The 27,943-nt window shown below is 39.2% G+C and overlaps 1 protein-coding gene across 1 annotated transcript in view; it reads left to right on the plus strand.

The window, feature by feature from the left end:
* The first annotated feature begins 5,856 nt into the window (after nt 1–5,856).
* Nucleotides 5,857–27,943, plus strand: part of LOC140737038 (guanine nucleotide-binding protein G(I)/G(S)/G(O) subunit gamma-12-like) — a 67,627-nt gene continuing 45,540 nt past the window's right edge. Inside the window, exon 1 of the mRNA XM_073063145.1 lies at nt 5,857–6,024. The gene's annotated coding sequence lies outside the window, so the exon portion shown is untranslated. The remainder of the gene's footprint in view (nt 6,025–27,943) is intronic.

Consider the following 27,943-nt stretch of genomic DNA (forward strand, 5'->3'; position numbering starts at 1 on the left):
ACCCCATCAGTGAGCTACTCGCTGGCAGCAAAACTGAAGGTGCTGGACTTGTTGCAGATTGTGCTGCTGCCTGCATCGGAGGAGTTGGTGCATTCATGGACTCGGGGTGTTGGACTATTTTTTTTGTATGAATGCATTTTACTAATATCTTATATGTACATGCTATCTTATATGTACTATATGTATGTGCCTCGTGTTGTGTATGACTGTTGGTACTGTGCTTTACACCCTGGCCCTGGAGTAACACTGTTCCGATTGGCTGTTTTCATGTATGGTTGAATGGCAATTAAACTTGAACTTGAGCTTTTAAGTAATGAGAACCTAACTTGCCACTTTTGACCAAATTTCTGACATCATTTAAAATATTTGCACACCATGATAATACTGTATCTCACAGTTAGGGCATTTGGAAAATTAAATCTGTTATGGTGAAATGCGACAAAAATTCATGTTCCAATTCTGTGATAGATGAGAATTCGGCATGAAAGAGTCCAATTTTTTTTTAATGAACGATAAAAATGTTGCCAATGAGTCCAATTTCTGGGCATTGAAGTCTTAATGAAATTTTTTAATTATCTAGGGCTGTATTTTGGATCATTCTAGACTAATTGATTGACTATGTATCTGGAGACCACAGCTCAGTCAAAGGTGTTTACCCATTTGCTTTCAACATTAACAATATGCTGTAATGAGGCACCAGGGTAGCTTTGCAGTTAGTGTAACACTATTAAAACTTGGGTGTTCCAGGGTTCAGAGTTCCCATCTGTACCATCTGGCACCATCTGTAAGGAGTTGGTACATCCTCCCCATGGGAATGCATGGGTTATCCCCAGGTGCTCTGGTTTCCTCCCACAGTCCAAAGACCTACTGGGTAGAATAATTGGTCACTGTAAATTATCCCATTAAGGTTAATTGGGTTTGTTAATGATTGCTGGGGTGGCATGGCTCAAAGGGCCCAAAGGGCCAACTCTGCAAAGTACCGCAAAATAAATAATATAAAATTAACTCTAGCTCCCCAATATTGTACCAAGGGAGAAATTACCACAGTAAATTAAAGAGCAATGATTACTCTGAGAAATAACAGTCTCTCAATGACTCAGTGGATACAGAAGATAGATGTTGCAGAAGAGATCTTCGAAATATTCCAGCTTCATTTCATACCCTATTAATTTAGAGGGGTTTCAACTGAGTTCACATTTTGTAGAATAATTTAGCTGAACATGTACTTGGCTCCAGTGATGGCAGTAAATGCCAAAAATAATAAATTTTGTATAATGTTATTTAAATGCAAACTAATGAATTGATGGATTGGAAGCTTTCTACATTCGTTTTACAAATTTGTAAATGGAATCTTAGACACTAAAATGTTTAATTTATAAATCACTCTTTTTGCAGAGCTTCAGCAATAGACATTCTTCCTTTATGACTCAGATGGTAATTATATGCCACCAAACCAGGAAAATCCCAGTTTTATCTTTGACTTGTGCTGAGTTAAAGTAAGACTTTTTAAAAAATTGATCTTGTGGAATGGGGTTGTGAGCATCAAAGGCACACATCTATTACCCGTCCTTCAATAGGTTTGAGAAGGCTGTGCTGAGTTGCCTTAAACCACTATATAATCCAACTAATGAAGGTACTCTAGGCTTCTAGAGGGAAATCAGAGACACAGGACACTGCAGATGTCAACAAACAACCTGCTAGAAGAACTCAGTAGGTGGTGCAGCATCTGTGGAAGGAAAGGGATTGTTGGAACCCTGCATCAAGACTGAGAGTTGAGAAGCAAAATAGCCAGAATAGAGAGCAGAAAGGGAGCAGTAAGAAAGGCTTCCAATGTACTTGGTGAGCTAAGGAGGGGCATAAATGACAGGCAGTTCGTGCCAGACAGGGAAGGTGAGCAGCAGTGGATTTGGAAGACAGTGGCAGGTGACTGACAGATGGAAGCAGACAGAAAGGGAGGGGGAGCAGTTGCAGGAAATTGGAGAAGGGATGTGTGTTAAGATGGGAGACAGCTGCTAGAGGGAGATAAGCAGAAACACAAAGCACTACGAAAGCTGGATTCTGATGGGTAAGGGATGTGAAAATGGGAACCATTAGGGGAGAGGTGAATGGCACCTGTAACCAGATTAGGTAGGTGGAGGGAGGGTTGTTGAGACACAAGTTGAACTGCTCCCCATAGAATATCCAGCATCTGGATGGCTTTAAATGGAACACTGTTCACTGTGGCCAGCTCTGAACTTTCAGATCAAGGGCAATCTCCAAGATGTTAATGTGGGGATTCTGCAATGAAATGCAGAATGTGGGGATACCGTAATGAAAATCAAGGATATTGAAAGATTCCCTTTAATCTCCTGGTGTGGTTTGAATGCTACTTGTCTGCTTCGCTCATGACTGAATGATAGCCTTACTTCTTTGGAGCACAGATTGGCTCATTATTGGAGAAGCTGTGAATAGGTATTGAATATTGTGGAATTAGTAAACACTTGACATTACAATGGGCTGAAGAGTTTAGGGGTGGCGGTGAAGATCAGCACCGTAATTACTGTAATTGAAGATCAGCACCGGATTTACTGTAATTGTGTCCTTGACTTGCTTGAGGAAAACTTGGTCTTGGAACCAAAACGTGCTTCCTTTGCCTGCAACCTGAGGAGAATTTTCCACTTCATTCCTCATAATTTTAATTTCATTCCGTAGTCTTGTTGTCACTCTTAGACATATTCACCTTGATATCCAAGTAATCCCTTTTCCCTCACTTCTGAATTCCACTCTTTATTGATGTTTGGACTAAAAATATAATGTGGTCTGTAGTTAATAGATTCTATTAATAGCCAAATGAAGCACGTGCACTAGTTTTTTGGTTTGTCATAGTTGAGGACAGAGGGAAGCAAGGCCCAGAGTTTCCACACAGGGAAGAGGAAATGACTACAGTAATAGATAAAGTGATAGGTACATCTACAGTGAGTGACCACTTTATTAGGTACACCTGTACATCTGCTCATTAATCCAAATACCTAATCAGCCTATTGTGTGCCAGCAACTCAATGCATTAAAGCAGGTTACATGGCCAAGAGGCTCAGTAGGGTGTTGTTTAGACCAAACATCAGAATGGGGAAGAAATGTGATCTAATCACTTTGACTGTGGAGTGATTGTTGGTGCCAGATGGGGTGATTAGAGTATCTCAGAAACTGCTGACCAATTCCCTGGGGTTTGCACACACAACAGTCTCTAAGGTTTACAGAGGATGATGCAAAAAACATCCAGTAAGCAGCGGTTCTATGGGTGTTTTGAGAGAGGCCGGAGGAGAATGGCCAAACTTGTTCAAGCTGACAGGAAGGTGCCAGTAATTCAAATAATCACATATTACAACAGTGGTGTGCAGAAGAGCATCTCTGAATGCATAATATGTTGAACCTTGAAGTGGATGCATGACAGCAGCAAAAGACCACAAATACACTTTGTTAGGTACAGGAGGGAGACCCCCAGGTGTAAACCTAAAACTAAGACTTTTACCTCTCCAATCAGGTTGCATAATTTATTGTTCTCTTTTTCTCTTAAAACAATAAGGCTCTGCAGGTCTCTAAACATTAAGCTTTATACAAACTATTTTAATTTGTTACTCAGCTTCATCCTCAAGTTCATAAAATTACATCACCCAGTCTTGTCTTCCATTATAAGAGGCCTAGAAATTCATCTATGAATATTCATCAGGAAAAGTATTATGTATTATGCAAACATAATGTTAACAAATTTTGCCAATCACAAAAGCATACTAATTTTTTTTCTTGTGATGTTTTTATACACCTTGGCATGGTTCTTCTGGTGTCTGGCTTATCCAGTTGATATCAAGAGTACATAATGGCCAAAATTCATTACAACTAAGATGTTGCCCCACATTGAGCTTAATAGCTACTGCTGCTGTTCGATCCAAGCTTACAGAAGCACTAAGTGTCCATTATTTGAACAGTGAGACATATTTCTGTCATAAAATTTCCTCCTAAATCTCAAATGAACAGATCCACAATGGGTTGGGGGTTACAACACCACCAGATGGTGTCAAGAGAAATATAAGAATAAATTCTACAAAAGATAAGTGCTTTTACATTCTCTGGAGGAAAAATGTTTTTAAAAATGAGGATTTTGATAAAAGAGCTGGCATAGAAACCTTCACCCAGGCTTCACCATCATCTTCTCATCAACACTTCCTGTAGCAATAATAATTGCAGAAGATGAAAATCTTAAACAAAAGCAGAACACATATTCAAAACACACAGCAAGTCACGCAACATCTGTAGAAATGGAAACAGTTAATGTTTCAGATCTACACAGATGTTGCCTGACCTGTTAGGCCTTTCCAGTATTTTCTTACTTTCCTTCAAACTTGTGCATCTTTGCAGGCTGTCCCTGCTGATAGGTAGATACATATATATATAAATAACTCATGACATTTTGCTGCTCATTGCTGCTTGCAGAATTCAAAAAAGTAAAGCCTAACTGACAAAATGCAACAATTAAAGCATCTGAAAGACTTTTGGTTATATTGTGAAGTGACCCTTTAAGGGCACTTCGTTGGGTCAGACAAAAGTTGCTATTACGTAGAAAATTCAATGCCTAATGCCTGTTGTCCTTCAGACAGATGTTACATGAGGGAACTTGCACAAGCTATTTGGAAATGATAGAAATGAATTTTGCAAATTTCATTGCATTTTAATAAACAGCATCAGGGAGACTGATAACAATTTTTACACTGGAAAAAATTGTGGAATATTTAAATGAGTATGACATTTAAGATTGATGCTGTGATTTGAAGGAAACAGGGTCCTCCAGTAATCTTAAATGTCACTATTCCTCTCTTTCCCTCCCAACCACTAGACTTGGGATTCTGTAATGATAATACAATTTAAATTATTGAGAGACTCTCTTTTGCTGGAGACAATTGTTGCCTGGTAATGTGTCTTGCATCCTCAGTCTATCACTGAATGGTCATGCTGCATGTGGATTCCTTATATGAGAAGTTGTGAATAGACATTCAATATTGTGTACATTAAAGCAGATTTTTAAAAAAACCTCAATTGTTTTGTATTAAGCGAAGTGTTATGGGGACACATTTATAACTGATTGTCATATAGATAAGATCTTAGTGGAATGATTATTTCTTGTGAGTTAAGCTGGCATTGGAGCCAAGAGTTCAAGTATTATGGTCAGCAGTCCTGAATTTAAAAGTCCTAGCCAAAAGAATAACAACAGGAAGAATACAGTTGACCTTAGATTTCCTTGATTCTTCCAACCAGACAATATTCTGTGGGGCGTGAACTGGCTAAGGAGGGCAGTATAGGATCCACAGTGTTTGGCAGTCAGGGCAGATGCTAGACAATATGTACTTCTTGCTCCTCGTGTTTATGAAGAATGGATTCGAGGCTCTCAAAGGCATTCCATATAAGTTTTCTTCATTTTGAGTGGTCAGGGGACCAAGATTGCCAGGATTCAGTGGGGATCTTACACCTGCAGATTCATACATCAAATTGGAAAGCTGGAAGAGGGTCGGGCTTACCTGTGACCGTCTCCCACAGTGGAACAACCTGCTGAACACTCATTGTCAGACTGTCGGACTAAAATGATATGTTGAACAATGTCTTAGCAAAAAAAAACCAGCAGCTTCAGACAGCTGGCCTATTCTGTTTCTCTCTTATTATCAGATTTATTTCTGCATCGCGGTTTTGCCTGGTCCGAAAGAAGCAAAAAAGCGGAGGGGGCGCTCTCGACACTAAGATCCCACGCCTCGTTTCACCATTTCAGTCCCGGGAGTCCTCCGGAGGAATTGTCAGCTATCCCGGCAACCCCAGCAGTCGGGACGGGCGGGGGAGGCGTTGCGTTGGGAACGAGGCTGGTAACGAGGTGAGGGGTCAGTGGCGGTGCTGAGCAGTGGATGCAAAGTGGTATGTTGTTGTGAAATAGATTGAAAGTGAGGACAGACATAACGCGACGGGAGTCGGAAGCGGCCAAGTTCTCTCAAAAGCAGTCCGGTACAGGTAGGTTTGTACTTTCCTGCGGCCCGGGAAACGATTCTAGAAGAACCTCGAAAGACAAATTGGGTTATGTTGCAGCCCTCGGATCGCTAACCTCAGGCAACGCGTCTCCCCGGGAGTCAGAGCTAAGGCTGCGGCTGGGGGGCGGGGGGGGGGGGGGTGGAACATTAGCCTTCGTTTCACTGCTAACTTCCTAAATAACTTCGTCCTTTTATTTAAGTTGACTTTTGGTTTCACTTAAAATAAGAATGGGTTAAGATAACTTCTAATGGGCTAATTCTGTGCGTGGTTACATATTTTGAATGTAAAATTTCGCTGTTCGATTTTGCCGTGTGGTTACTGGAGGTACTTTGCATTCAATGCATTCAGGGGCACTTCCCATTAATATTGCTTGTTTCTTACAATAAACTTAGCTTTCGTATCTGCTGCATACTAAATGCATCTGATCTGGTTTGCTGCGGATTAATTAGGGGAGCATAATTCTGTTTTTGTTTTGCAGATCTGTTAGGCTGAAAACGGGTTTAACTATAGACTGTAAATCGATAGCTAATTGTCTTCCAAGGTTGTTGTTTTAAATAGGATGTTCTGTTAAAAATTTGCTGTTTGAATTTGTTTATTAAATGCAGGGAATGAACTATAATTTATCCTTGATTATAACTTCTATACAGCAACTTGCACATGTAGATGCATATATTTTTAAAATTAGATTTGGTGCTTTAATGTAAAAATGAATTTGTTGGCTAATTTGTAAATGTTACAGTTTAGCAAGAGCTGCTTATTGATTTTAAAAAATTGTGTTTTGACAACTAGGTTTTTGTAATCATTATGGGAATACTAAGTGGTAAAATTATTAAAATAAATGTCATTGATGTTAGTGTTACATGTTTAAACAGAATAAAGGGAAAGAGCAGAAATAAAAATATCTCACATTGATATTTTTATCTATTAATATCATCTGAAATGCAAAGAGTATTACTGTGGTGTGAGTTGTGATGTGTTGAGATAATGAGTAATATATTATGAATCATAACAGATGTTTATTTATTAAAATTAATACATTAGTTTGAAAAAAAGGTATAGAAATTGGGTGTGGCCAGTGTAGTCCTAGTTTCCAATCTTTACTTTTCCAAGCAACAGGGAATCCATACAACATACAAAATCCATACGTTGCAGAGGGAGTCCGTACTTCTGTGTGAATCCTGTCAGAGCTTTCAGCTTGACTCTGCAAATGTCATTTATAAACTGTAAGGAAAAAATTGCACTTCTTAAAGTGCTAGAGATAACTGCTATCTGAAGTAGTCGTAGAATCCTTCACATTCATAATATTTTATTTCCATTTCACACTGTGTCTCCAGTGCTGCTCTCTTATTGATTAATTTTAAGTGGTGTTAAATGGCCAAAGATTCAGGGGAATTCCAGGGAGCTGTAAGTGATGTCTGCTTCAGTTGTACATGATAGGCTTGTGATGGTGCTGCATAATTTCAGGGTTAAAGTATTGTTCAGATTTTGAGTGCAGTTACAACAATGCAGGCTTCTGGCTTTGCTAATTGAATCATCATTCCTTTGCCCAAATGAGCAAGTTTTTTCCTTAAGAAAACTTAATTTAATTAGTGCAGCCTTCGATAGATTAAGATTTGAAACAAGATTCTGAACTTGTAGACATTGAAAACAGCAGTCACAAAACAGGGTTTATGTTGTAGGTGTCAATTAAGTGTTGATCTGATCAAACCATTGACTAGTTTATTTCTGGTTTGCAGCACTTCAGTGTCATTCCAAGCCTTCGTCCTTTCTATTTCCTCTTCTTAACAAACATTTCCTCATGGGTACCATAGTCCTAGTTATTTCCCTAAACTCTCAGCATTGTGAATGTTGGGTGGGGGGGGGGGGCACAGGGAAAGGGTTGCACTGCCAAGTGCTCCTATAAGTCACCTGAAACAATTTTAAAAAACACCAAAATGAACTTTTTTGTTATATAAAAGGGGCATTTTAATCTAGTTGTTCAAAATTCAATCCAAGTGGTAACTTGATCCATGACCTTGTAACAGTTTGCCTTTTCAGCCTTTTTTAAATGGGCTGGGTATCTTTTGTTCAATTTATATTTGGATTCTGAGATGAGAAACTATACTAAATAATACCTTCTACCATGCACTAGAGACCCCTTAAGAACACGAGGTATTTGTCAAATTTTTTCTAGGCTTCTGAGAGAATAGTTTTTTAAATGACACATTAAAACCTACATTATATTTTCATTTTGTTGTGCTGGAACCTTGTCCTGCTCTTGATATCCCTAGATTGGAGTTTTACTCTATTATATTAGCTCCCCTTCCATCTTTCAAACGGTCACATACACTTGAGTAGACACAGAGACCAGCTTGCTAAGCTACAGAGGATGAGTGATGGATTGAAAAAGGGATTCAGTAATTTGGTTTTAAAACAGTTATGGAAAAAAAAATTGTCCACTAGTCAAAGTCCTAAATTGGGGAAAGGTTCATTTTGACACAAGTAGACAGGAGTTTTCAAAGTTTCATTGCGAGATGTTGTTGCAAGTAAAGAGACATCTGAGAAGTGGGAGACTTTAAAAGTGAGATTGGGAGACATCAAGGCTACCAAGTTTCTGTTAAAGTGAAGGACAAAGCTTGGTCAGGAAAAAGGAGGCATATGTCAGGTATAGACAGCTGGGTTCGTGAATCCCTTGAGTGTCAGAATTATAGGAGTACACAAAATGAAATCAATGAGCATGAGGTGGCTTTCATGGATGAAGTAGGAAGACTGCAGATGCTGGAAGTCTGGAAGCAGTTGATATTTTCAGCTGCGACCCTTCCATAGATGCTACATGACTTGCTGAATTTCTTCATCATTTTGTGTGAGTCTGTTTCTGTAAGTTCATTAAGAGCAGAAAGGTAACTAGGGAGAGAATAGGGCTCCTTAACTAAAGATCAATGTGGTCATCTATGTGTGGAATCACAGGTAAGATATTAAATAAGTATTTCTTGTCTGTATTTACTATGGTCAAGGTCATGAATGCTAGGGATTTCAGGAAGAGAATAGTGATGTCTTGAAACACATCCACATTACAAAGGAGGAAGTACTGGGCCCTGATACTGATATTTTTATCATCGTCATCTGTGGGTGAGGTAGCAGAAGATTGCAAAGTGGCTAATGTATTTCTACTTAAGAAATGCTGCAAGGACAAGCCAAGGAGCAACAGGCTGATAAGCCTTACTTCAGACGTAATTCTGAAAGACGGGATCTACATTTGTAAAGATGAGGACTGATTAAGGATAATCTGGCTTGGTCATTAAAAATCATATCTAATGAATTTGAGGAAGTCAGCACGAGGATTGATTAGGGCAATAGATATTGTTTACATGAACTTTACCATAGTTTTTCACAAGGTCTTGCTGATAGTGAACTGGATAGTGAGATAGTGAACTGGATACAAAATTGTCTTGGTATGAGGAGTCAGAGGACATTAATGGAGGGTTGTTTACAGATCAGAGAGCTGTGGTGTGTGCAGAGATTGGTGCTTTGTCCATGTTATTTCTCATCCAAATCCTTAACACGGGTGACAATGAAGTACATTTAGAAGGTTTATTGGTTACACCACAATTGGTAGTGTGTACAGTCAAGAAGATTATCTAAGATCCAGATCAACTAGGAAAATGGGCCAACAAAAGGGAATTCAACTTTGGTAAGTGTAGAGTTACATTTGCAAAGTTAAGTTTGTACCATTAAGTGGCAGGCCCCTGGAAAATGTGGAAGAAAGATACCTAGAGATATAGATACATAGTTTCCTGAAAGTGGTGATACTGGTAGATAGGATAGTGAAGAAGGCATTTGGCATGCTTACTTTCAGTGGTCATGGCATTGAGTACGAGAGTTGGAACATCACATTACAGTTGTTCAAGTGAGAATGCACTTGGAGTATTGTGTGCAATTCTGGTTTCCTAGCTAGGGATGGCACAGTAGCGTAGTGGTTAGCTTGGTGCTTTCGGAGATCAGTTTTGGTGCCATTGTAAGGAATCTGTACTTTCACTCTTTGACCACATGTTTTTCCTCAGTGCTCTGGTTTCCTTCTTCAGTCCAAGGATGCATTGATAAGTAGGTTAATTGGTCATTGCAAATTGTCCTGTGATTTAGTGTTAAATAGGTGGGTTGCTGGGCAGTGCATTGGGCTGGAAGGGCCTGTTCCATGCCCTATCTCTAAATAAGTCTATATAATTTAAGCTGGGCAGGACACAGAAAAAATTCACAAGGATGTTGCCAGGACTGGCGGGCCCGAGTTATTAGGAGAGACTGGATTGGCTGGGATATTTTTCCTCTGCAGCTGGGAGGCAGGGGTGGCAATATGGCGTATATAAAATCATGAGAGGGCATAGATAAGGTGAATAGTCACCATAATTTCCCCTGTGTATGGGAGTCTACAACTGGAGGGCATAGCTAGAAGATAAAGAGGGGAAAAATTAAAGAGGACCGGGGGGGGGGGGGGGGGGGGTGGGGGGGGGGTGGAATTCACACAGACGTTTCAGAGTCTTAGTGTGATGGATTATTAAATAGTCTGCAGCAGGAAACCTGATTGTCCCTGTGGATTGAACACAGGTGCTCTGTAGAGCAGTTACCCAAAACTGAAAGTATCTGGTTATATCAATTATAATCAGTATGCCAAAACTTCTCACTTTTGTAGAATCATCTTGGAATGCAAAGATAACCTCCAACCTCCATTCTATACCTCAGACCTGTCTTCTGAAGTTTGCCTTGTCTTTTGCTTATTTTCCCCACCATTGGTAATTTTTCTTTAAATCTGAGACATCTGATCAACTGCCTCAGTTCCCCCCTCTTACATTTTCAAAGTTATGAGGAGCATCCTTGGTGTAGATTAAAAACATCTTATAGCGCCAATATCCAAAGCGAGTGGGGGGGGGGGGTGTTGCAGTTAGGGTAAGAGGCAGGATGTTTAAAGGGAATGTGTAGAAGTTTTTTTTTACCCAGGATGTGGTTGGAATCTGTAGTACAACACCTGAGACAGAAGCAGGTGGAGGCTGGCTGTCTCTCAGTATTTTAAAAGTATTTGGAGGAGCACGTGAATTGCCAGTGTAAAGAAGTGCTGAAAGATAGAATTAATATAGATGTATGTTTGATAAATGACTATGGGTGTGTATCTATGTTGACTTTCATACGTAAATATTTACTTCAAAAGCTTCCCTCTTATTTTTTAAATGTTCTGTGTGAAAATGAAATGTGTTCAGTCTTGGGGCACAAGGCTCTCCCAGAGTGTCTTTCTTTCTGAACTGAATTTGCAGCTGCAGACCCATATAGAACTGGCAAATCAGACATAATAATAGTGAGAAGAACAGGAGGTTGGGAAAAGAGATTATCACCAGAGAAGTGTAGCTTCAATAGGAATGACTATAATTTGAAGTCATTCTTCAGAATTAAAAAGTAAATTGGCAATTCCATACACAGGAGACAAGATTGCAGATACTGGAATCCTGGAGCAACACACAATCTGCTGGACTAACTCAGATTTCTTTTTAACAGATTGTGTGTTCTGACAATCCATGCAGTTATTTGTAGAATGATGTCACAAACTGCTCCTCCCACTGTAGCTGGGGAGTAGGTGGTGATGAATATCAGATTTGTCTTTTAATTTGAATTTATTTTTATATTGCTTCAATTTGTTTTCAATGAAAATATTTCATTTGGAAGCTTATTTTCATTGTTTTCAAAGCTGAAAGCAATGACAGCTTGAACCAAATTGGACGTGTAGAATAGAAGTAGTACATGCAACACAGTGTTTGTAATGAGGCATAAGGGAGCATTCGGCAGTTACCATGAAACTGCACTGGTGCTGCACTGTAGACAGCTCAGGTTGTATGATGTAATGACTGCTATCTCTGATTAATTGCACTGCAAGGTTGAATAATAAATGGGCTGAGGACAATAAGTAACAGTTCCTATGGTTTGATTTAATACAGAATCAATTTTCAAATCCCTTTGTGTTCAAATCACTGCACAAAATGAAACATCTGTACAGATATTTCTGCAATATCCTGCTCCCCAACAAATCTCAGAACTTGGCCCTCTTTCAAGGTTGTTTAATTACCATTCAACCATACATGAATATAGCCAAATGAAATGGCGTTCCTCTGGGTCTAAGGTGAAGCACACATTGCCGACAGCACATAGAACAAATAGCACGTATGGTTATAATTTCAGAAAAACATACTGTCACAAAGGGGGGATAAAAGCTCTCATCCCTGTGTGGCATGACTATACTCTTGATACAGCTTGTTCTTCCACCAAAAAAACACCTGGGGGAGGGGGGGCAGCACCAACAGGAGGGGCCAGGCCCCAACCCAGTACAGATTATATTGTGCCCCACAGAGGCTTTCCCATGCCTGGGCCAAGACCTCACCATAATCAAGGCACACAGCTCCCTTCCCCCTTCCCCGCTGTTGGCCACCCCAATGAAGCAGTGAAACTGACTGCAGTATACTATATTACCAATATTTTACTGGGTCTTGCCATCTGGATTAAAAAGACCAAGACAATCATTCACACTTCGCATCATCTCAGCACAATGATACGTAAGAAATCCAGGTGACAACGCAATGGTACACAATAACTCCAGCTCCATTGCTATCGAGCAACTCACTGATGGGATAGTTCTGCAGTACTTGATGTTCTTGGCATCCAGCAGTGACTTGCAATCGTAGTAAAAAAGATGTACATGATGAACAAATGCACCTTACCTTGATTGGACCCGCAGAGGCTGCTGCGTACAAGCATGCAGCGACGTTAACAGGAAAAAAAGGAAATTCAATTCTGTCTTTCCGCACATTTTCAAGTAATTACACTCACCTTCTGCATTTGCACCTTCATTTATCCAGATGTGAACTATGGCATTTCCTCCATAAGCAGCTCACTTTTCCTACTTTGTTTAAGCTGCTTCCTGCTGATTTCTGCCCTCATGGGGCAGTGGTGCTCTGCCAGAAACTCGGTGCAAACCATTACTCTCTTGGCTACTGTGCATTGCTGTTCCAGAAATCTGGAAGGCTCAGCCCTCCACTGGCGCTTTCCCAGCAATGAAAAATGATCTCATCTATTCATGGCATAGCTGGAGTGAGTCACTGAAGCAGTGTGCAAAGCTGCCCGTGAGGGCTGATGTTGGACAGACTGGAGTGAGTAGTGCAGGCTCAGCACTGCGTCGGAGCTGCAACACTGCAGGTCATTGCTGGGGATTTGCCGCAGCTGTTCCATGTTTTCATAGATCACCAGACACCAAGGATCCTATGGTCTGTCTAATCACTGCCTGTTGGAAATGGTAGAAGATGCTGTCTTCCACTCATGAAATGAGCAGCTCTTTCCCTCAGGGGTTCCCAATCCGGGGTTCACCAACCCCTCGGTTAATTTAGGAGTCCATAGCATAAAAAAGGTTGTGAACCCCTGACTAACTCAGCAGTCATTTCTGCAGCAGGAATACATGATAGAGACTCTAGGTTCCCAGTGATGTTTCAACACATGGAAGCAAGCCACTTTTGGTCCGCTGCAATAACCTGCATTCAATGTGTCGGCCAAGTTGCAACATGAGCCTTGCATTTCTGGTCTGTGGCGGCACAATCCTCACATGCAGACTCATTGTCTCAGTGGCTCACTCTACACAAAGCCATGCTGCAGTGAGGTAATTGCTTCATTGCTGCAGTGTGAGGTGAAGAGGAGGGTTTACCAGGGCAGGATTGATGGGGAGTGCAGGGAGGGTGAAGGCATTGTGCCAGGATCCAAACAAAACAACATGCACCATGAGCTGATGTCTTTTTTAAAGTACGGTTAGGTATCTGTGTTTAGATTTCCAGACATATTGCTACTTTGCAGTAGGAGTCAATAGTCTGTAGCATCAAGTGGAATACCAGTCTGTACTGAAATATATTATACTTTTTAAAAAATCTGTGGTATGTGCATTCAACTTTATAGTCAACACTGCTTTATTTTCCTAGTTACATACAGTTGCAAGGAAAAGTTAGTGAACCCTTCGCAATTACCTGGTTTTCTGCATTAATTACTCATTAAGTATGGTCTGACCTTCATCAAGTCGCAATAATAGACAAATACAATCTGACTAAACTAATAACAAACAATTGTACTTCCTCTTGTCAATACTGAGTACATCATTTAAACAATCACAGTCTAGGTTCAAAAAATTATCTGAACCTGGGGTAATGCCTTCCACAAAAACCATTTGGAGTCAGGTGTTCCAATCAATGAGATGAGATTTGAGGTGTGGATTGTAGAAGTGCCATGCCCTAGACATAAAAAAAAAACACACACACACACAAAGTCAGGTTACTGACTGAGATTGCTCCTCTCAAGAAAGATCTGCTTGTGTGTACCATGCCTCGATCAAAACAACTTTCAGAGGACCTTAGAATTGGAATTATACAGACACATGAAGCTAGAAACGGCTACCGAAGCATTTCTAAAGACCTGAGTGTTCATCAGTCCACAGTAAGAGAAATTGTCTACAAATGGAGAAAATTCAGTACTGTTACTATTCTCTCTAGGAGTGAGCACCCTACAAAGATCACACCAAATACAGCATGCAATGCTTAAGGAGGTGAAAAAGGACCCAAGGGTAACAGCAAAAGACCTGCAGAAATATCTAGAACTTACTAAAGTCTCTGTGTCCAATATAAGAAACACTGAACAAGAAATGGATGGTCTACAGTTGTACACCAGGTGGTCTTTTACAAAGTTGAGACATGCAGCAATGTTTTATTTTTGGAGTGCAGTGGTTTCCTTCATGGTGTCCTTCCATGAACACCATTCTTGTTCAGTGTTTTTTGTGGACAGATGAGACAAAAGTTGAATTCTTTGGCAGAAATGCACATTGCTATGTTTGGAGGAAAGGGGGCACTGCACACTAACACTAAAACCTCATCCCAATTGTGAAGCATGGTGGAAGGAGCATCATGGTTTAGGGCTGCTTTGCTGCCTCGGGGCCTGGGTAGCTTCCAATCGTTGAATGAACAATGAATTCAAAATTGTATGAAGACATTTTACAGGAGAATGTTAGGGTAGCGGTCCATCACCTGAAGCTTAATAGAAGTTGGATGATGCAACAGAACAACGATCCAAAACACAAGAGTAAATCAACAACAGAATGGTTTAAAAAGAAGAAAATTTGTATTTTGGAATGGCAAAGTTAGAGTCCAGGTCTTAACTGAATTGAAATGCTGTGGCATGACCTGAAGAGAGCTGTTCATACAGGGTTTCACAGAAATACTGATGAACTGAAGCAGTTTTGTATGGTCTAAAATTCCCCCTCACTGTTGTGCAAGTCTGATCAGCAGCTACAGGAAACATTTGGTGGAGGTTATTGCTGCTAAAGGCATTTCTACCGGTTATTAAATACAAGGGTTCCAATATGTTTTCCAGTTTTGACTGTGAATGATTAAACAATATATTCAATAAAGACATGAAAAGTACAACTGCTTGTATGTTATTAGTTCTGGCATATTGTTTTTGCCTGTTGTTATGACTTGGATGAAGTTCGGACCTAATTTTATGAGCAATTAATTCAAAAGGCTGGGTAATTGTAAAGGCTTCACAAACTTTTTTGTGAAATTGTACGTCACATTAAATGTGTACTGCTTTAAATGTATTGCAGATTGTTGCCAACTGTTCAGAACTGAGCAAAACCAGTTTTGCCTGTTTGATGTTGGGCAAGAAATGCTTATGAGTATTTCTCTTCTTAAATAAAACTTAACTTTGTTCCAGTTTTTAGTGTTAGAGGCTGTATACCACTGGCCTTTGAGTGATATTGTTACCAATAGTGTTTGCTAGATTTTTAATTATTAAAGCCATCTATTCTCCACTTAAGGGTCATATTTGCTAGAGATATAATTTTGCTACACACTTAATCTGGAAGGTTCTACAAAATCACCATGAAATTTAAATAACTGATCATATTTTGAATCAGTTACAACTTGGCTTTCTTGACGTGTTTTTCCAGGAGTTCTCAGGCCAACTTTTCTGTAGCTGAGTTCTGAGCCACCTCATTCCTTTTGGAAGTAATTGAAACAACCAAGCAACTCAGATATTACATGCCTATCTTTATCCAGAAAGCTTTTTAGGCCGCTGTCTTAGGTTCTATCTTGCACCATGATCCCCAACCTAATTGAGATTGTTATGTTAAAGTACATCTTGTAGAAGGAATACTGGCATCAACTAGTGTTATGGACTTCAGTGCTCTCTTGCATGGATTTAACAAACCATGCTAAAGCCTGATTTATACTTCTGCATCACATGTACGCCGTAGGTACCGTATACCCTGCGCCCTAGGGTGACGTGCACCTCCCCAAAAAAGTAAAACGCACGTCACGACAACACAGACCGCAACAACTGTGATTGGTCCACTTGGTAGCATTGCATTTCCAGTTGCTTCTTCTCCGCCATGTCTGTACACCAATGTGGAATAGATGAGCCAAATCATGAAATCTACCTGCCGACATGCGAAAATGTTTGAAATGCATTTCCTCGTCCATGTCTCTCACGAAGACTCAACACAGTGGCATAGAAACCCCACCGCCAACTAGCATTTTGGTGCACACCAAAGCATGCTCGCTATGGTGTAGAGCCTATGCAGAAGTGAAAATCAGGGCTACGGCATAGCCCATACGCACAAGTATAAATCAGCCTTAAGAGTGAACTTTCTAACAGTTTTTGGTCAGGGCAGTTAACCAGCACCAATGGGGTGCAGGTTAGCCCTGCCATCTATTAAGGGTAAACTGCTTTATAGCAGGCATTATATATGAGTCCTGCTGACTATAGACTTTTTTTTTTGTTTTAATTGTGGTCATTGTTGTAAAAATTGTCTGTTGCTAATATTTAATTTTTGTTGTGAATGCTTTTTGTATGATGCTATATGCCTGCGATGCTGCTGCAAGTAAGTTTTTCATTGCACCTGCATTTTCTTGTGTATATGATGATAAACTAGACTTGGCACTTAAAATTCTGTGTTTGACACACTGAACTTCACCTGGTCACAAGTAATGCTGCAGCTTAGCTTAGAATCCTTGTCAACACAACTAATAAACACAGGTCCACAAGACCCCCAACAGTTAATGCTAAACATGAGATTTTGTAGATGTTCAAAATCCAGAACAACACGCAAAATGCTGAAGGAACTCAGCAGATCAGGCAGCATCTGTGGATGTGAATAATCAATCGGCATTTCAGGCTGAGACCCTTCATCAGGACATGCAATTAATGCAATTTCATTGCAAAGCTACTGATACTTTGGATTTAGTTATTTGTTAATGAATGGGGTTTTCTGGTAGTATTTCCTTTTGTGAGTTGCTGGGCGAATGTGAGGTGATTATATCAAATACTCTCAAGTTCACCACTATATTTTCAAGGCAATTTTATGGAACTTTGTGCTCCATTGTGCTAAAATTAAATACCTTTGTTAATAATGTCTTTATTGCTGTGCCATTTTTCATTTTAATGGACCTGTCAAATAATTCATCTTTATTATATCCTGATGTTTAGTCTTACACTAGTCTTGCATCTACTCAACCAAGTATAGCAATCATTGTTTCTAACAGAAAGCTACCAGGTGTTCTGTATGCAAGATCATTCTTCAGAATTATAGGGAATGATAACTTGTTTTCATTGAGTTCAAAAATAACATCTCGTAAAGCTTGAAAATAAGACAACTTTGTAGTTCTAAGAATGACTTAAGTGTTGTTATCAATAATGTGAGGTAATGTTTTAATCTGTTCTCATTACTTGATGCCTGGATTGATTTTCTCTCCAGTGATATAGAATTATACAAGAAGTGCTGGTACAACCTATGGAAGGCTATTTTAAGAGTGAAAAAAAATCCCAGTTGTGATTAGAAACGGAATTGATGCACGTCAGCTCTGGTGGGATCTACAGGCCATTACTTCTTACAAAATGAAACCTAATATCATGAATGGCTGTGATGCTTCTCTCCCAGATGAGCTCAACACGTTTTGTGCACTCTTTGAAAGGGAGAATAAAACTACACTTGTGCAAATCCTTGTGGCATCTGGTGACCCTGTGACCTCTATTTCATAGCCTGACGTCAGGGCATCTTTCAGGAGGGTGGACCCTCGCAAAGCATTGGGCCCTGATGGTGTACCTGGTAGGGCTCTGAAAATCTGTGCCAACCAATTGGCGGGAGTGACCAAGAACATCTTCAGTCTCTTACAGCTGCAGACTGAGATTCCCATCTGCTTCAAAAGGGTGACAGTTGACAAGCATACCAGTAACCAAGAAGATCAGGATGAGCTGCCTCAACAACTTATTGCGCAGTGGTACTCACACTCATTATGATGAAGTGCTTTGAGAGATTGGTCATGCTAGAATCAACTCCTGCCTAAGCAAGGACCTGGACCTGTACAATTTTCCTATTGCCACACTAGGTCTATAGCAGATATAATCTCACTGGCTCTCCAGTCAGCCTTGGACAATAGTACTACCTATACCAGGCTGTTGTTTATTGATTACAGCTCAGTGTTCAGCACAATCATACTTCAGCAAGCTCCAAAACCTGGGCCTCTGTACCTCTCTCAGCAGCTGGATCCTTGACTTCCTCCCTAGGAGACCACAATCTACGTGGACTGAAATGAACATCTCTTCATTGACAGTCAACACTGTCATACCTCAATGATGTGTGCCTAGCCAACTGCTTTACTCTCTCTATACCCACAACAGTGTAGCTAAGCACAGCTTAAATGCTGTCTATAAATTTGCCGACAAAACTATTGTTGGCAGAATTTCAGATGGTGTCTAGAGGCATACAGGATTGAGATAAATTAGCTGGTTGAGTGCTGTCACAACAACAGCCCTGCACTCAACATCTGTAAGACCAAGGAATTGTGGACTTCAGGAAGGGGAAGTCGAGGGATCAGCAGTGGAAAAAGTGAGCAGTTTCAAGTTCTTGGGTGTCAACATCTCTGAAGGTCTATCCTGGGCCCAACATATTGATGTAATTACAAACAAGACATGACAGCAACTATATGTTATTCGGGATTTGAGGAGAGAGGTTATGTCACCAAAGACACTCACGTATTTTTATAGATGTACCATGGAGAGCATTCTAACTGGTTTGGAGGGACCACTACTCAGGTTCGGGAAAACCTGCACAAAGTTTTAAACTTGTCCAGCTCCATCATGGGCACTAGCCTCTCCAACATCGAGGACACCTTCAAAAAGGTGGTATCCATTATTAAGGAACACCATCACCCAGGACATGCCCACTTCTCATTGCTACCATCAAGGAGGTGGTACAGGAGTCTGAAGAGACACACTCAACATTTCAGGAACAGCTTCTTTCCCTCCGCTATCAGTTTTTTGAATGGACAATGAATCCATGAACATTACCTCACCATTTTTCCTCTCTTTTTGCACTGATTTAATTTTTAATATATTCTATATGTTGTGATTTATAGTTTTTTAATATGTATTGCAATGTATTGCTGCCACAAAACAGCAAATTTCACAACATGGGCCTGTGATATTAAACCAGATTCTGATGCCCCTACTTGTGATATAACTTTAATGTGAAGTTGCTTCATTGTGCAGCAATGTTTGAAATGATTTTTTTTAATCCTCTAAGCTCTAAACCAAATGTCACAGTAAGATTTCCTCAGTCTTTTGATTCAGCTCAGGCTGAATAATCAGAGAACAAGAATTCTTAATCTCGGCATCAGCCTTAATCCTGTTCTCAGATCTGTTGGCTATCCCTAACTCTTAGCCTCTCATTTCACGATCTCGAGTTAATTTATATTTATCACTCAGTCTTCTCATCTTGATTTTGGATGCCTCAAAATTCTGCTTCCTACGAGTCCCACCAGTAAAGACTACCAGTTTTCTTTTGGACACTGCATCAATATCTAAATTACTGTAAGAAGTTATGACTTTTAGTTAACTATTCATGTGGTTTTAATAGCCAAACTCATAATTTTAATGACCTGCTAGAAAGATAGTGGTCTCTGAAATTGGTACAAAGATTTTGCTCTGTGTGCCTTTGTTCTATGCTGATTCTTCTTGACACTTGTACAAAAGTATTTTAAATATTCAGAAGTAACTTGCAACTTATTTACTTACACAGTACTGTTGAATTTTGTTTGAAACTTGTTTTTCACTCATTTGAGGTTAAGCTTGTGTTCTCAGTCTCCCATTTTTAATAGAAATATTATACCATTTTTGATAAGATATCTGGATTCCCACTGCATTCATTAACTTCAGGTATTTTGGTTGTATAGATTACTGTAGTCTAGATGCTATCTATACATTGAAGTTATAGGAAGGATATTAGAAAGAATAGTTGGGGATAGGAAATGTGCACATTTGGAAAGGCATGGCTTGCTTATGGGCTTTCAAGATTTCAGTGGACAGGTCACACCTAGAATGTAGTAAGGTTTTTGGTAAGGTCCCTTATAGTATGTTGATGCAGAAGCTAAAAATCTATGGGATTCAGGGTAAATTGTAAGTTCAGATTCAGAACTGATTGGCTCATAGAAGACGGGTGGAAACTGTTAGAGGTCCTTGAACAGCACAGTACTGCACTGATTGGTGCTGGGACCTCTGTGATATTCATCAATGATTGGATGTAAGTGTAGGTGGGTGGATAGCACGTTTGCAGATGACACCAAGACTGGTGGTGGAGTGTGGACAGTGTAAAGGACCATCAAATAATGGTCCTTCATAGAGCATAGATCAGTTACAGATATGGGCAGAAATGTGGCAGATGGAGCTTAATCTGGACAGTGTAACGCATTGCACTTTGCAAGGTTAAATGGGAAAAAAAGAGTAGACAGTTAATGGTAGGCCCCTTATTAGTACTGAGGTCCAGAGGGATCTTGGGGCTGTATCATTCACAAAGTGGATTAAGTGGTAAAGAAGCCATGTGGCATGCCTTGGTAGGGCTATTGAGTATAAGAACAAGGAAGTCATGCTGCAGTTATAAAGCTTTAGTCAAACTGCATTTTTGTGGTATTGTGTGTAGTTCTGGTTATCCCATTATTAGGAGGATGACTACGGAAAGAGTGCAGAAGAGGATTACAAGAAGTCTACCTGGATTAGTTGGTATGAGCTATTAGGGCAAGTTGGACAAACTTGGGTTGTTTGACCTAGAGTGTCAAAGGCTGAGGAGAAACCTGATAGAGATTAAAATTATGAGAGGTATAGATAGGGTTGATATGCTTTTAAGGTTTGGGGGAGGGAAATAGGAGAGAGGTTTTAAAGTTTTGTGAAGGGCAAATTTTTTACATAGTTGTAAGTACCTGAAATGAGTTATTCCAGCATCTTGTGTGTTGCAGTTTGGATGTCTTCGGGTTGCTTCTTTTAAATATGAACCTGAGCTGAATATTAGCACTTGACTAAGTATGTTAAGAAATCTTAGTAAAAGTATGATCACAGTAAAATTTCATCCCTAGTCTGGTGGTATATATATATATATATATATATATATATATATATCCTCATTGTCCGTCCCTCCTGATTGGCTGAGGACTAACCAATCAGGAGGGACAGATAACGGTACATACACACCATTGGAGCATATGACTAGGCATCAACCCTGATGAAGGTGGCAGAGTTTGTCATCGGTTAAAATTGATACTGGTACCTGGCTGGAAGCCCAAGAAGCATTTATTCATCATACTACCATTTCTTCATAGTTTCTTATTTTATATCTTTAAAAATTTTATATCTTAATATTTTCTTTCCAAATGCATTGAGGAAATATCTTCTGAAGGACTGCAGCGAGGCAATAAATGCTGAGCTTCCCAGTGATATCTTCCCACTGGAAAAAATAAAAATCTTTGCATAATGATTTGTGTTTGTTTATATTTGCAGTTCAGTCTAAAAAATCGTATAATTCTGTACCAATTATATATGTTCTATTTCACATAGCTTTTATTTGTAAAACAATGATGTCTAAATTAATGGGCACTAAAATTTTCTTAAAAGTTGAATTAGCCCTATATTGGCACTTTTGTTTTGAATAATGTAATTTCATACTGCACCTCATGCATGACTTTGGAAACAACTGAATAGCTTTTTTGGTGGGTGCTCTAAAAGCAACTGTAATAGTATTACATAATTTTTAATACATAATTTTTTTTGTATTTGTCAAGAGTTCTTATAGAACAGAAAGCAGCTTTTGGTAGTGTTCTTTAATTCTACCTGGAACTGCTCAGTGATAAATTATTTCTTACCCTTTTACAACCAGCTAGTGTAAATAGAATGACTGTAATGCTGGTTATTTAGGTTGCATTCTATGCCTCCTCAGCTTTCTCATTGCATTCCATGAGAATTATTACTTTGGAACTTTTTAATGTAAATATATTTTTAAGATGCATATCAGAATGTGAACATTAGAAATATAAATTAGTGTGAGCCATGTGGTCCCTTGAGCATGCTCCACCATTTAATAACATCTCATTTGATCCTAGCACACTTTCCCCACCCATCCACTTTCCCATCCAGTTTCCTACTCACTGATTCCTCCAGTGTACAACAAAAACATTTAGTTTCAGTCTAGAATGTGTTAGCTAGAATAACCCAAATTTGCAGAGGTGGACAATCCTAATTTGGATTCAACTCTGGTAAATGACATTGATTATAAATTTTGTTTTAAAAAACCCACTTTTCTGAAGTACCTGTAAGGTTTCTAATTTTCATTAGCTATTGACATCTCGACGGATGCTATTTCTCAGAAAGACTGCGTTACATTAAGCTGATTCTAACCATGCTTAGGAGTAATAAAAATGATTAACGCTGGGTATTTATGAAATAATGGAATTCTGTGGCATAGAAGGAAGTGTTTTGTCATGTTCCTCGTGCCAGTTGTTTGAAGGTTTCTCTACATCTTATTATTTCGTTCTTATTCATTCAGGGTCACTTTTTAAAGACCTGTAATCTGCTTCCACTGGTGTTTTTAGTAACTTTTACTTTTGGGTTAGATTTTGTGATCAGCAGCAAATTAATAGCTTCCTCCTTGTTGATCGTCAAGAAAATTATCTATAAAGATCTACTGGTCCCTGGCATTGATTTAACCATTCCTAATGTTGGTTATTTTTAAATATCCATTCTGAGGCCATCCATTGGCTGGGTCGATATTGTGCCTACATGATCCGCAAGGCAGGGCAGTACGATGTGAAGAGCAAGCTGTTGCCTATGTAGCAACAGAGGAGCTGTTGCCTCCTCTCCATGCGGCTGATGAATCTAACAGAATGTCAAGGACCGATACAATTTAGTACCAATGGCATCGCAGGAGTTGTTTGTCAGCATTGAACTGTACATAAGACTGCCTTAGGGACTCCAGCTCCAGATTTTTCATCATGGTTTACTCCCAAGGTATACTCATGAGTGGGTATAGCCACAAGGTAGCAGAGGTTTGGGATCAGAGTTTTCCATCTAGATAAGCTGCCAACCAGGGCTGACAAGCCCCATCTGCCCAAAGCAACTCTTTTAAGATTCCAGTAATCTGCCTTTACCCCTTCTCCTGTCAGTACAAACTGTTCTACTGGGCTTAGGAGGCTTGGAGCTGGACTTGGTTTTCAGAGGCTGTTTGGGATGCAGACCATTCAGAGCATTTAATAGGTAGCTTGTCCCCACTACCTCGCCCAGCTATGACAACCTAAAGTATCCTAAAGATATGGCAGCATAGAGGGAAATAAAAGCATATCTCACATCAATAAACATGAATGAGACTGCTTATCAGTAATTTTTAATTTAGAAGTTGCTAAACATGTGCACTGTGAGTTTGTGTCCAGTGAAGATTTTCTTTGTACGTAATCATAAAGTGTAGGCATTAAGGCCTAGCCTAGCACACAATCTTCATAATGCCAATGAATTAAACATAAATTGATTGGTATGATTCTTTTTAAATTTAAAAAATGGAATTCCTGTTTAAAAACATCTCCATGAGGTATTCTTCACACAGTATTTGAAGTATGAGGTTTAAGTTCTCTGACATTCCTTAGATGCCTCATAGCAACACCCAGAATCAAGTCTTGTCATTCTTTCAAGATCTGCTAGTATCTCTTTATTCTAATACAGCCTATTGTAATTCAGCTGTAGGGCAATCTATATAGTTATAGAAAGTTGAACTTGGATCTGTGAGTAACTACCGGGGTAGTTTTGCTTTAGTCAGTATAGCAGAGGTATTTTGAATTCAAGTAAAGATTCTGAGAATTTTAATCAGTCTGCCATACTGTTCTCCCAAACATGGTTGCCCCAGTAGAAGTCCATTCAGTTGGACAATCTACACTCAGTAGCCACTTTATTAGATACCCCTGTATGTATATTTGTTATTGCAAATATCTAATTGGCCAATCATGTGGCAGCAACTCAGTGCATAAAGGCATGCAAACATAGTCATAGTCAAGTGTTGTTTAGGCGAAACATCAGGATGGGGAAGAAATGTGATCTAAGTGACTTTGACCATGGAATGATTGTTGCTACCAGACAGTGGTTTGAGTAACTGCTGATCTCCTGGAATTTTCATGCACAACAGTCTCTGGAGTTTACAGAGAATGGTGCGAATGTTCTGTGGGTGAAATTGCCTTGTTAATAAGAGAGGTCAGAAGAGAATGGCCAGACTGGTTCAAACTGCCAAGAAGGTGACAGTATCTATGCGTTAAAACAGTGACATGAAGAAGACTATCTCTGAACGCACCTGTCGAACCTTAGTTGTTGGGCTATAGCAGTAGAAGACTATGAACATGCAGTCAGAGGCCACTTTATTAAGTACAGGAGATAGGTACTCCTGAACTTAATAAAGTGGCCACTGTGTATACATTCCCCTAAGTCTTTGACAAAATGGCAAAAATTCCAAAATGTAACAGTGATCTAACTTTTGTGAATATCTGATTTTTGTGCTATTTTCATGAAATGCGTATGTGTATGTGTAAGGTATGTGTATGAGTAATTTTGGAGTTAAAGGAATATATTTTTAATACTGCATTTCACACATTGTTACTGAGTACTTCAATAATGCTATATAAAGCAGTGCTAATCGGGATATCATTAAGTTTTTACTCTCTGCAGTGCAATGTAATATTGTATGCATTCAAAACTTTAAACCAAATATAATCTCCTCCTTTTAAATATAAACTTTAAAATCTTCTCATGCGAATTCATTTGTATACAGTAGACAAGATATTGTGGAATACACTTTGCTGATGATTTGTACATGAGATGCTGGAAAGGCCTTGGGCTGTCAGACATGTGCAAGTTGCTGTAAGGTACCCAGCCGCTGAACTGTTCTCATAGTCACATTATTTACATTGTTCATCAATTTGGACAACTGTAGAATTTTTATTTGCTTGAATATCAAGAGTAATTATTTGGGCACTCTTATTGGAGATGGTGATTGCCTGGCAGGTGTAGTGCAATTGTTATTTAGCACTATGCCTGACAGTTGTCTAAGCCCTTTAGTATCCAGGCATTGGCTATCAAGTTGTGAAAGTAACTGAATACTGAAATTGCCAGTGAACATCACCACTTCTGGCATTATGATGGAAGGAAGGTGCTAAAGGGATATTTAAAATCGCATCTTCGAGTGCTCTGCTGATCAAGCAGATGAGCCTGGATGGCAATGCTGTTCTTCCAAAATTCTGACTTTTTTCTCTCCTCATTAAATAATATTGCAAGAGGGACAATTTAGGACAATAGAGCCTTGAGTTTTCATTTGTAGTGCTCCTGGGCATCCATTAAGTATAGAGGATGTAAGTGATAACTTCCTTTTTTAAACTGCTTCATTGCTACAACCTTGCTGCATCTATCCTATGTTTATGAACCTGAGCAAATCTTCAAAACTTGGTAGGTAAATAACAGTGGCTTTGAAATAGGAGATCAGGTGACATACACATTACTGAAATCACTCAGTGAAAAACACTTAAGTAAGCAATTGAGTTCGTGGGTGTGACTCACTGAATTCCCCGCATTTCTTCCCATATTAAGAAAGTAATGGCCACCTTCAAAGATAACTCCAACGCAGAGCAGTGTGGTGTAAAATGCTGTGTTTTGTTGCAAAGAGCTTTATCAGATCAGTAAGAGCAGAGTTGTCCAAATGCCTCATTCCCAAGCTTCATTCATCAGCCAACTGGCAGCCACAGAAGGAAGTTTGCCTTTAATTGTACAAGCTCCATTAAGCTCAGAATTAAATGTACCACTCCAATGACTCAAATGTATCCAAACTCCAGTGACAACTCTACCTCTTGTTTCCATGCTCTTTCCACTTCTACATGTACAGACACCACAAATTATGACCAGAACTAATCCACTCCATCTTTCAAGTCTGCTTTGTTTAGTAAGATCATGGCTGATCTGAATGCTACTTCATCTCTGTATTTCACATTACTTGCCTTTTACCTCTTTAGCTAGAATCTGTTTTAAAGAAGATTGTGCTTCTGTCCACCCTTTGAGGGAGAGTTCAGAAGACCTATGACTGGCAGAGAAAGAATTTTGTTTCATCTGTCTTATGTGGGGAAACCCTTGACTTGAGCCAATGATCTCTTGTTCTAGTTTTCTCCACAATAGAATGACTCCACCCTTTGTGCCCCCTCAAGATTTTGTAAGTATAACTTTGAGTATTGTGAAAGGGTGCAATAATAATGTCTGTTTTGCCTTATTAAAAATTATTTTAATCATTTTTATTATTTTGAATATTTACAATTTATTTTGAATTATTTTTTATTTTGAATTGATTTATTTGGTGTTTTAAACCAAGACTTTTGATCTCTGGAAAGCAACCAACATTTTTACATATAAGCTACTGGGAAATACCTTTGCATTTTTGCTTAATAGTTTTTCAGGGACATCTTCTTTGTTAATCAAAGAATCTGTAAAAATTGACACTATTTTGGCAATGTTACTAGGAGTTACCATGCAGATTGCAAAGAGAAGACCAAAGATAGGTAAAGGTAAATTTTTGGTGTAAGGGAAGACGGTTATAATTGGACGGATGAAAATGGTGGCAGGAAAATGCAGACTCGTTTGTTGTTAGATCAGAATATTATTTTGAATAAAATTGAAGTGTGTATGCATATCAGCATAGAAACTCTGCTTTTCTTGCATTATCTCAAGCCTCAAGATACCAAACCCCAGGGACATTCTGGTGTTCAGTGTTATGCTGGTTCAACTGAGAAGTACTGACACTTCAGTCTCTGTGACCTTTTTGATACAAACATGACCGTTCTCTACTGGAGATCTTGGTGATACTGCTTTTGTAAGTTAAGTTTGTGCAGATAGAGCATGTGATAGTTTTTGAAACTCTAACCAGAATATGTACTGTGACTTTGCCAAACCTGTCCAGGCACCTGAAGTACTGCATCACACATTTTTGCTGATTACTTTGGATGCCAAATCTCGTTACCCACATGCATACCTCTTGCTAGGAATAGTTTAAGGATGTTTTATAGTTATTACTACAGAGTACATACTTGATTATCCTAACCATTGGACCATCCTAAAACTTTCATTTATCAATTTTTTTGAGATAGTTAGCCAACTATCTCAAAACAAAGGTTATAATGATGGTTATCTGGGAAGTGAATGTTGAAATGCATATTTAGACTTGGACTGTTGTATGCAGGCTGAATACTGTATTGGAGTATGTTAATAAAACTCTAATTTCTTAGACTTTCAGAAAATTGCATTGTTCTCTCATCCTTGTGGACTTCAGGGATGTAGCTGAACTTTGCTCATCAGTAGAAGTTACTAAAGATAACAAAATGTTTGCATTGCACATGTCCATCGTTGGAAGCTAAAGTGATTTCAAAGCATTTAAGATTTTGGAGATGACTTTGTTAAGCTGTAGATCTTGGTCCATGCAGTTTAATTGTCATAGATTCCTATTCATATCAAAGCCTGCATACACTGCATC

This window comes from Hemitrygon akajei, chromosome 12, assembly GCF_048418815.1.
Source record: "Hemitrygon akajei chromosome 12, sHemAka1.3, whole genome shotgun sequence".
Lineage (NCBI taxonomy): Eukaryota > Metazoa > Chordata > Chondrichthyes > Myliobatiformes > Dasyatidae > Hemitrygon > Hemitrygon akajei.